Raw genomic sequence first — 10,625 nt, 5'->3', positions numbered from 1 at the left:
GCTACCACTTTTTGTGTATAAATCCTTTCATACTTCCCTCATATGAAAGCTTTCACATGAGAAGGCTGAGCTGGTAGGATTTTTTAGCAATCCATGCCTAGTCTCATGTACGTAAAGCCTTTCATTTACGTAAGAACGAAACGAACGACACTCCAGGGGCACATCCGAAAGTGGGAAAATGAAGAGAAAAAATGCGAATGAAATAGAAAAAGATGAAGTTTTTATATGACTATCTCCCTCCAACTTTTACATCTCAAACGCAAACAATAGAGAGTTTTTCATATGGGAACTTCTCATATGTATTTTTTTTTTCATGAGTTTTTTCTTTTTTAATTCTAAACATGGCTTATATGCCGAGGATATTTTAAAAAACAGAAGCTTTAACAACCCCAAAAGCCAAAAAAAATAGAAAAATAAATCTTTTGATTTGCATCTAGAATAGAGCCCCAATGGTAAAAGACCCAGTCATCCCTAATGTCATACCTACCTTGGATCCGGGTACTAGGCAAACAAAATGAAGGATTGCTGGGGAAATGGTGGTGCATGGGCGCTGTATATGAATCTCAGAATGTGGACATGCATCTCCCTTGACTCCGGCCGCTTCCCTTGTCTCCGGCCGCTTCCCTTGTCTCCAGTTCTTCCCTCTCATACTCCTCCATCACTGCTCACACCTCAGTCCCAAAAAACTAGCAATTACAGTGTGGTGCGTAGTTTGGAGGGAGAGGAATAATTGCACCTTTCGAGCCTCCTGCAACGCAATCACAAGAAGGGTGTAATTGGTGGACGACGTCTTCAGCATGGTGGCTTTAACATGGCCCAAATCTGATCTCAAGGGGCTCAGACCGATCTTTTTTTCCTTTTCTGAACTCTTCTCGCTTCTACTTGTCTGGTAGGAGCAGCTATTGACTTTGTGTTGGATGTTGCAAGTTCAAATCCCAATGGTGTCGTTGTATAACTGGTAGGAGACTGCCTAACCTCAGCTCGCCTTTAAAAAAAAAAACTCTTTATCATGTCTGATTTGGCCCACTCGCGAGTAGTGTACAAATTTTAATTTCATTAATAATTATTTCTTATTCTCTCAAAAAAAATATTGTCATACCCACCTTGGGATTGCATTGTTGAATCTGATGCCACGGATGGATTCATCATGGTTGATTTGATAAGAATCTATCATTGGATCATGTTCCCTTGATGAAGAAACCTGATTTTTTTAAATCTTCAAAATTTGATATTTTTACCTCTGTTGATTTTTAGATCACCAAATGATCACTGCACGTGTTGGATTGTGGCAAATGCTGAGCTTTACTAAGCTGGCCATGTAGATTATATCTATGGTGTCAGATTTGATGAAATTGGCATATGGAATAATGGCATCTCTAAATGGGTACGATAATAGGGTATAATGTTATAAGACACCCACCTGGGTCACCCCGGCTTGGCAAGAAGGTGCTGACCACTTTATTCCAGTTTCGATTTCTACCGAGTGTGCAAGTGTCTTGTACTTGTAGGCTCGTAAGGGCTTGAGTATTGGTGACCCTACTACCCGAAGATTACTCACTACTGCGGGAAACTTTATCATGAAAAAATGGGGGTTTGACGTTAGAGATGTCTGGGTACCTACCCCAGAAGAACCCTCAAGTTCAAAGTTTGGAGTTTAATGGCTGCCAATGTCATTTTGTCTTAAGGGTGTCAACGGATAGGGTTTGGTTAGGACCCAGGTGGAACCAAACTTGTACTAGATTTTTGGGTACGGTATTGGGTCCTAACCCAAGTCTAATCAGGTTTACTATAAGAGAAATCATACTCAGACCCGATAAGAACTACATGAACTAGACCAAGATCATACTTGGTAAAATATTTTTTTTTTCATTTTTACATCGAAAAATTGCGGGTCTTAAATCGGAACTGGGGTTGGGCCCAAGTCTAGTATAAAATTTTATACACGCAAATATATTTATGCAAAGTCGTGAAATATATGCGAATAAGTAGAATATTTATGATTTTAGTGGTTTCAATCTAACCGAATGTGTGCAAATATATTTATGCAAAATTGTTAAGTATATGCAACAAAGTAAGATATTTGAGATTTTAGTGGTTTCAGTTTCACCGAATGTTGCAAATAACTTTATACAAGTTCTTGAGGTCCACATAAGAAAACATGCAATTATGAATGTAAGTGAGAATTTGCACTAGCCGATGGGTGGTACAATTTTATCGTAATAACTCATCAATTCATAATTACAAAGGGTAAAATGATTCTAATGATGTTGGGTATTTACGATTTTTGACATTGAAAGAATATCGAAAATTGTGGGGGTTTTAAAAAATCATGTCAAATTAATCGTACAATACCATCATTTCTCGTTAATTAAAACATTTAAAGGATTGGTCAATAATTTATTCTTCTTCTTTCTACTCTCAAGCTTGTGTTAGCCAAACCCCACACAAGACTAATAACAAAGTTTTTTGAAATTACTGCTGGGGGTTTACCTTGCAAAAGGGGCAGGCTCATTAAGTGACCGAGCTCTTAGCAAGAGTTCCTCTATCATAAAAATATAAACAAAAAGAAAGATGAATGCCAATTAGAAAGAAACTCTTATTTTTTTGATATTTATATGGAGAAACCATCCCAGGATTAGAGATCTAATTGCACATACTTATGGTCATTGTCGTGATAACGTAAAACTCCGTGAGCGTGTCCCTTGCCTTGAATGTATGTTAAATATATATTTTTTTCATATACAATTTAGATTGTAAGAGTTTTATATTTTATTTTATGATTTATTTATTAAAATAAAAGTTAAATGTATTTTTTTCATATATAATATAAAGTTTAAAAGTTTTATATTTTAATTGTTTATTTTATGATTTATTTATTGAATGCTTGTTAAATATATTTTTATATATATAATTTAGATTTTAGGGATTTTATATTTTAATTAGCTATTTATGATTTATTTATTAAATATATACTAAATATGTATTTTTCTTGTATATGATTTAAATTTTATGAGTTTTTATATTTATTTATTAAATGCATGCTAAATATTTGATCTAGAGTCTAGGTAAATCCGACCAGGTGACACCCTTACCTTCTTTGCACTCGTCCCACCGCATTCGTGAGAAGGCAAATACCTCACAAAAATGACCACCCACCCGAGCAAGCCCTAATGGCCCAACATTTCTGTTTCGTCTTTAGTTATAATGGGCCTGGTGGAAAAAGTCAATTTGAGATGCCAGTTTGACTCTGAAATCTGACCTGACCTGCATATCTATCTGCAACCAGGACTTTTACCTGTGCCTGTTTTTATGCTAATATTGGACCGTAAAAAGAAAAAGCGAAAAACAAAATTATGGGGTTCAATGTTTAGGTTGGACCCAATTAAAATGTTGGGTCCACTTAAATTAATGAATTATATCACAACTGGACCAGTTGTGGCTAAAGTACGATCTGGGTCTGGACCCACTCGACCAATTTCATGTTAGAGCCACATGCATCGCTGTTCATTTTTTTCATCTCCTGTTTCAGCGATCAGATAACTACAAATCCAAACCCCAATGTCATTTTATCAATAATGGTACATCCACACTAGACTTGACATAGAACATCAAAGCTGCTTTGTGGCATAAGAAAGACGGTGGTTTGGGGGTAGTGGGATGGGGGCTTTGACCATTTGACGGACAGTCTAGGTTCAAATCTCACTGGCATCACCCACTGCGTAAGCCCAAACTTGGCAACTTCTTGGGGTCGAGGGGTAAGCCCACATGGACAGAGACCTTAGTACGGTAGGCTGAACCAGCCCGGCTAGGTCTCTGCGCTTGGGGCTGTTTTTTCGAGTAAAAGTCAAAAAAAAAAATAGCCTTTAACCAGTGACTTTTTTTTGCCTTAGTTAAGAAGAAAAGTCCTTATCACCAATTGAACGTTAGTAGGTCTTTGGTTGGTAAGATTGAAGCTGGCAAAAAAAAAAAAATCAGGTGCAATCACATATGAAAAAGATAGAGGGTTTCTCAAGTGCAGTGGGACATCAAAAATGTGCAATGTGATTGCGCATGATCCATCCTGTCCGAGGTTCACTTGCTTATCCTCAAGTTTGAGGGTTTTGAACCATAGTTGTTCTGTCAAGTGACATGCCACAATTGTCTTAACTAGGAAGTTGAGCCTTCATGGGCGTGAAGAATGGCTGTTAATATAATAATGTTGGCCTCGGTTATTGAGACTCATATCAACGTCCTGATCTTTTGTACATTGTTTGTAGCATTTAGACCTTGGTAGATCTTTTGAATAAAATCTATAGCTAGATTCAAAATTTGATTTATTTTTATTTTTTTGCATAAAAACCATTTTGGATACAAAACCATGGTGTTTTCTTGTGTGTTTATTTTCAGTTTTCTTAGGTAAAATCACTAGGTAGATTGTGTGTTTAATTTTTTAGCTTTAGTTTAGAAAATAACTTAGAAAACCTTGTTGAGAAATCGCATGTCATCTAGATTGTTTTAAAAAAATATCACTCCCAACAAGTTAGAAAATTATTTTGATTGAAAACAAATGTATGCTTTGTTTAGGTTATCTCATCTTTTTATCCTCTTTCTTTGGACTTTGATTATAAAAATTTTTATGTGGATTTTCAAAACCCTATCTTGTCCTATATTTTAGATATTCAAATCTCCTCACTAGTACAAGAAATCATCAGCTTGGGTATGTCAGTGTTAGACTAAGGAGACTGGCAACCCCCTTATAGTACCATAAACTTTAGTTCAGATATATCGTGAAAGGTCCAGTACGAAGAAAAGCATGTCTTATTAGAACCTACTTGGAGCAGACCTCGCGGATTATCTGTAGAGCTTTCAAGGATATCTAGAATACCTATTTTTAAAAAACTTCATTTGTTTATTGTGTGATTCGTTTGGACTCTTGTTTAAATTAGATCATAGACCATGGTTTCATCAATGGATTTCATAGATCATCTAAGGAACCTGATTTTAGATTTAAGCTAGGGTTTTCAGAACCCTAACCAAACCAAGGGCAAGCCCAAAATCCAAGATAGCCTAGCAAAAGAGAATTCATCTAGATCTAGCAAACCTAGTCTCAAATCCTAGATATTTTGCGGCAAAATGAGGATTTTGAATTGCCTAAAATATCAAATCCTCTCTAAATAAAAGCAAAAGACTACACCAAATTCTATAGATATCATCAAGCTCTTGACCATGACACCGAAGAATGCATTCCTCATAAACATATAATTCAAGAGTACCTTGACAAAGGTAAACTGATCTTGAAAATTGAACAAGCTCAGGAGAAACCAAGTCGCATTTAAAATGAAAAATTCTACATGATTAGCAAAGTTGAGCTAGTATTAAATTTTTTTATCATAATTCTCAAAGTCTACGTCGACTTAGCTGATTGGAAAGGAGCCTCACAATAGTCAAAATCTCCACAGCTTGCATGTTCTCAGGTTCACCGATGTGAGACTCAAGTCAAGAAAAAAGATGACAATGCTTTTGTCCAAGTCTCTTGTAGTATTTTTTTTATTTTATGAAGAGGAGCATAAAAAAAATCCAAAAAAGGTCATCAAGAAAAAAAAAAAGAGGCACTATTGGAAAATTTTTTGTGAGAAAACTCTAAAAAATCTAGGGCTTCATTTGCAATCAAAGATCTTAAGTAAGAGATACCCAAGATTCCTTGACTCATTTTCTTTTCTTTAAGTCTCAAGTTCAAGAATGATGTGGCCAAACCTTCATTTGTACCCCTTTTGAGTCTTGTGATTCCCAAAGTCGAAGAAAATAAAAATTTATCATTTCAACCCTTGTCATCGTTATTCACTTTACTTAATAACCTATGTCCTATTTGATTCCTTTAAAGTAGTTGAAAAATGATTGGTTGCTTGAAAATATTCAATATGGATAAATTTGACGCAAACCATGTAGTAATAAGGTTAAAGTTCATCAAATTGAAAAGTTAGAGACTTTTATGCACTTGGAGCTCTTATTTTCGGACTCAGACGGCCAAGGAGTATTGATCATTTTAAAGTTTTTAGAGTCTCAATCTTTGTGAAATTAAATTAGCATTCATTGAAGCATGAGCTTATACATGTATTTTTATTACTAATTGCTTCAAAATTTGAGAGTATAAAATATTTATTCTAGTAAAGAAAAGTAAAGCTTGTTTATTTTATAATAACTTTAATTATGGGCAAAAATTGAAAAATGAAATCAGATCAACATTGGTAAATAATCAAATTGTTATTTAGCAATGCAAGTTGCATTAACTCACTCTTCTCATGTTTGCAACACTTTTCATGGTAAGTATCAAATCATATAAAATATTCATTTTCAAAATTTATTTTTAAAAATCTTGGCAAAGAGCAAGTTTCTTTTTTTTTCTTTTGAAAAAAAAAATAAAACATCATTTTTAGACTTAAGTTATCATGCACATTGCATTTCATAAGTCCCACCATGGTACTTGCATTATGTCATACACCATTGTCATTCATAAATGTCATCTTTGTCTTGTCATTTATTTGTCATAAAGTTCTTTAACATCATGATTTGATTGTCTTATCCATAGTATTTATATTGCAATCATGCATTTGTGTTGTCTCATTTGACCCACAAAGGTTTGCAATTGTTGATTATACAACAAGATTTGTTTTGACAAAAATTTTCTGTAATCTTTATAAATTTTATCCAAATTGGGTTTTTCACAATGCACATATCATTGTCATAGTTTTTGCAATGAGTGTTATTTTGAGTTAATCTTTTAAAAAAATGTCTTTGTCTAGCAACATTTTGTCTTGCTTGTTTCATCTTGTAATCGATACTTGGCCATCGGCAAGACCTCTCACTTTGTACGGCTACTCATTACGTCGGAGAGACGCTCATGTGAAATAAGGTTTTTTCTTTGTTTTGAGACTGATGGTTGGTCGTTGGCAAAACCCTCTCACCTTGAATAACTGAGCATTAAGTCAGGGAGTGAAGAACGTCTAAAAATGTATTTTGTTGACATAAGATTTTTTCATCATAGATGACAATATCAACTTCAATCAAGCTAATGCCAAGTATCTCTTCCATTATTTTTTCAAAAAATTAATCTTTTATACGTTAGAAATTTTGTCTTAAGAACTTGCTTTGGGATCACTTTGATTAAAATGGGACAAATCAAAGCATTTCATCATGCATCATCATGTCATATGCATTCTTTTTACATGTTACTAATAAGTTTTTTGTAGCTAACATAGCTCTTAGAAACCCAATTATCTCATATCTCATTAATTAAGCTTATATAGTTCTGTCTTAGAATCATCTTGTAGATAGATGGACATTAAGTCCTTAGGTTGCCCACAGATTAATGGAGCAATTCAAAACCCATTTGGCGAGAGCATCAACTATCCTAAACTCAATCCTATTCACAAAGACACATTTCTAAAAAGACATCATTTCATTTTTATTTTGTCAAAAGTTAAAAATGCCTGTCTTTGTTATACGTTTCCCCCAAGAAGCTTGTCTTTGTCTTCGTCTTTTAAAAAAAGTCTTTGTCTTTGTCTTTGTCAAAACCATCAGTCATCTTTTATACGATTTTAGGCAAACTATTTATTTCATCTTCATCTGACCTCATTCATCAAGACTTCATGCTCACAATATTGATTTCAAGAAAAAATCCCTCGTGTGAAATGAGGTAGTAGTTTAGTCTATAAACCAACCTTGTTTGGCCAGACTTCTTCACCTATATGAGTCAATCACCTTAAACAAACCTTCATGTTAAGTCATGTACACATCTTTAGCTAATGTCAACTATCAAGTTGTCAATGTATTTTGTCAAAAATTTCTTTTAAAAAATACTTTGTCAAAGTGAATCTTTTGTTCTTTTTAAAGGTTAGTGTGTCTACTTCTTTGTTATCAACCAAGCTTTGCATGCTCGATAACAAAAAAGGGCATACGTAGATACCTCAATCTTGACCCATTTGGATATTGAGTAAATTGAATCTTAGATTGGATTTTCAAACGAGTCGTTTCAAGTCTAAAATAGGACAAAATCATCTTGCAACATAATTTTGACACACAAGTGGATATTTTTTATTTTTACTAAAAATAAAAAATATTTAAAATGTCTTAAAACAAAAGTTGTAAATAAATGTGTTATTAGTCAAATAAAATAAAAAATATGTTAATATCAATTATATTTTGAGAGATATGATGAAAATGGTAAAAGTTATTTTAAACCAGCCATTTCGAACACGTTTCACCTAGAAAAATATGTTTTAACCCAATCCAACTTACCTAAATCATGGATTCTCGATTTTAGACCTTTCAAAGTCTTACGATAAGCCTAGTATTCCTGTCAAAATGATTCTTTAAGGTAAGTCATGCAATCTCGACTTTTCGTTTAAAGGCAATCTATTTAGAAGTTATTCATCTAGATGGATCCCAGATACGTACAAAATGTATCCAAATCTGCCTAAAAAAACTATAAATAAGGAGGTACCCCTATTCTAGCATTTGGCGTCTATCTTTCCTAGTATTGTGATTCTTCAGAAATCTCTACAAGTCCTAGCCTAATCCTAGCCCATATTGGAACTAGCCTAGGACCCAAATATCTTATCTCATCTTTTTTTTTAAGTTCATATCTAGCCGAAGTATCGTCTGTGCTCTTTTATGCTTGTTTACCGTAGAAAGGGTTATCTCAGCCCGAGGTGAGATTTGCTTTTCATTTTTTTTATATTTAATTTATTTTGGGTATTTTTTTAAGTTTTGATAGCCCTAACGTTCATATGTTGTTTGCTTTCATGTTATTTTTTTTAGTTTTAGTGGTTTCCATATCACCGAACTTGTTTTTTATAGGTCTCGCATATAAGGTACGAATCTTCTCGTCACTTCAAAAACAAAGATCAAAGATTTTTTGTTCGACTGATATTCGCTCATCGAAAGAAGAAAGGTATTTTATCTTAAAGAACAATTTCTACACTCTCTCAAAGGTTGAAATCGGTTTCGAGTACATTTTAAATAACATAATATTTTTCAGTGAAAAACCTTTTGCTTTTGTTTTTAAAATCCTAGAGGCATCCACAATTTTTGACATTCGTAACCTTGCCACTTGTTTCCTCGGGTTGGATTGTAGGGACTGTGGCAGAAACGACATTGAAAAATGGCAATTATCCTCACATAAGAATTTGACTTTGAATGCCTTAGTAGTCTTATCCCAGCCTGGCAAAGATCTTAAAGATTTTGTCTTCTTCGATCATTCTTTTTTTATGATGTCTACACTAGTAGATACGATACAGGGCAATACAAGCTGAATTTATCTCACATTTTTGTTCACCCTAAACATCCTTTAGGGGATCTCATATTTCCTTGGTTGTATCCAGGAAAATTAAGATGTTAGCTATGCTAAGGCTCCATTGATGACAAGATGGTTGTTTGGCTCTCATTCTTCATAGGTGGGATCCCTTTGTTCTGAAGACGATGATCTTGCCATTAACATATCCTAATTTTGACTCTTCACTTAGAAAAAAAGGTGGCCACCTTGAACCAGGCAAGGTAATTGGTCCCATCAAGGAGAACAATGGTGATTTTTAGTGTGGGGTTTTGCTTTTGAACAATCACTTATAGGTGCAACTGGAGTAGGATGACGATGACAGGAGATCAATCAGTATGAGCTCAAGTGGGGGTGTATACATGCTTTGATACCATATTAAAATGACATGAAAGGACGTGATGCATAAGAAAACAAAAGAAGAAAAGAAGAGTTGTATTCAGTCATGCAAGAGATCATGGCATATATATGGGAATTTATGTGCAACAGATGTTGGGGGTTTAATTAACCCATTGTCTTTACAAGGATAAAAAGAAAATAAATGACGATGGGTTCATCTCTTAAAAAAACACGATGGCTGTAGAAATTGTCGTTTCAGAATACCCAACAGATGAGAAACCCATTAATGAGACGAGCACCGCCTTAGACGTTCTTGAGAGAGAGAGAGGAGGGAGGTCGGTCCAGTTGGTGCTGGACAATTTGGCCTATCTATGTGCTGGACCTTCTCTCTTCTCTCTCTCTCTCTCTCTCTCGATCGATCGATCGATATATATATATATATATATATAAGCGCGAGAGACAGAGAGAGAAATGGGTCCCTGTTAAATGAAACATGTTAAGAGTTTTTCAGGATTTTTTCATTTTATTTTTAAATTTTGACCATCAGATGTGATCTAGGTACTTGATTTTATAGGGATCAGCTCTTGAAGTGTTCATTCCAACACATGAGTGGGTTCTTATAAATTCAAAAAATCAACGGTCTAAAATCTTTGTAAATTTTTTATGCTCCAAATATCATTTTTTCATCTAAAATACATGACTCAGGTGTGGATTCCTCGTAAATCTACCATGCGCAATACATTTATAGGGTCAAAACTGCGAAAAAACACCAAAATAACAGAAAACTATATATATATATATATATAACCAAGAAAATCTCTGATTATTGATGGTACATTGGCGCGTTTTCAATTGATAAAATACCCACCGAGGAATACATTCACATATGTTGTACCCAATTGTGGCATTGGGGCAATGGTCAGTTATCTTGATTTGTGTTTGAGACAGTTACGAGGAATAGTGACAGTTTGATACCTCG

Source organism: Nuphar pumila, chromosome 15 (genome assembly GCF_984573655.1).
Source record: "Nuphar pumila chromosome 15, dmNupPumi1.hap1.1, whole genome shotgun sequence".
Lineage (NCBI taxonomy): Eukaryota > Viridiplantae > Streptophyta > Magnoliopsida > Nymphaeales > Nymphaeaceae > Nuphar > Nuphar pumila.
This window is presented reverse-complemented; position numbering follows the sequence as displayed.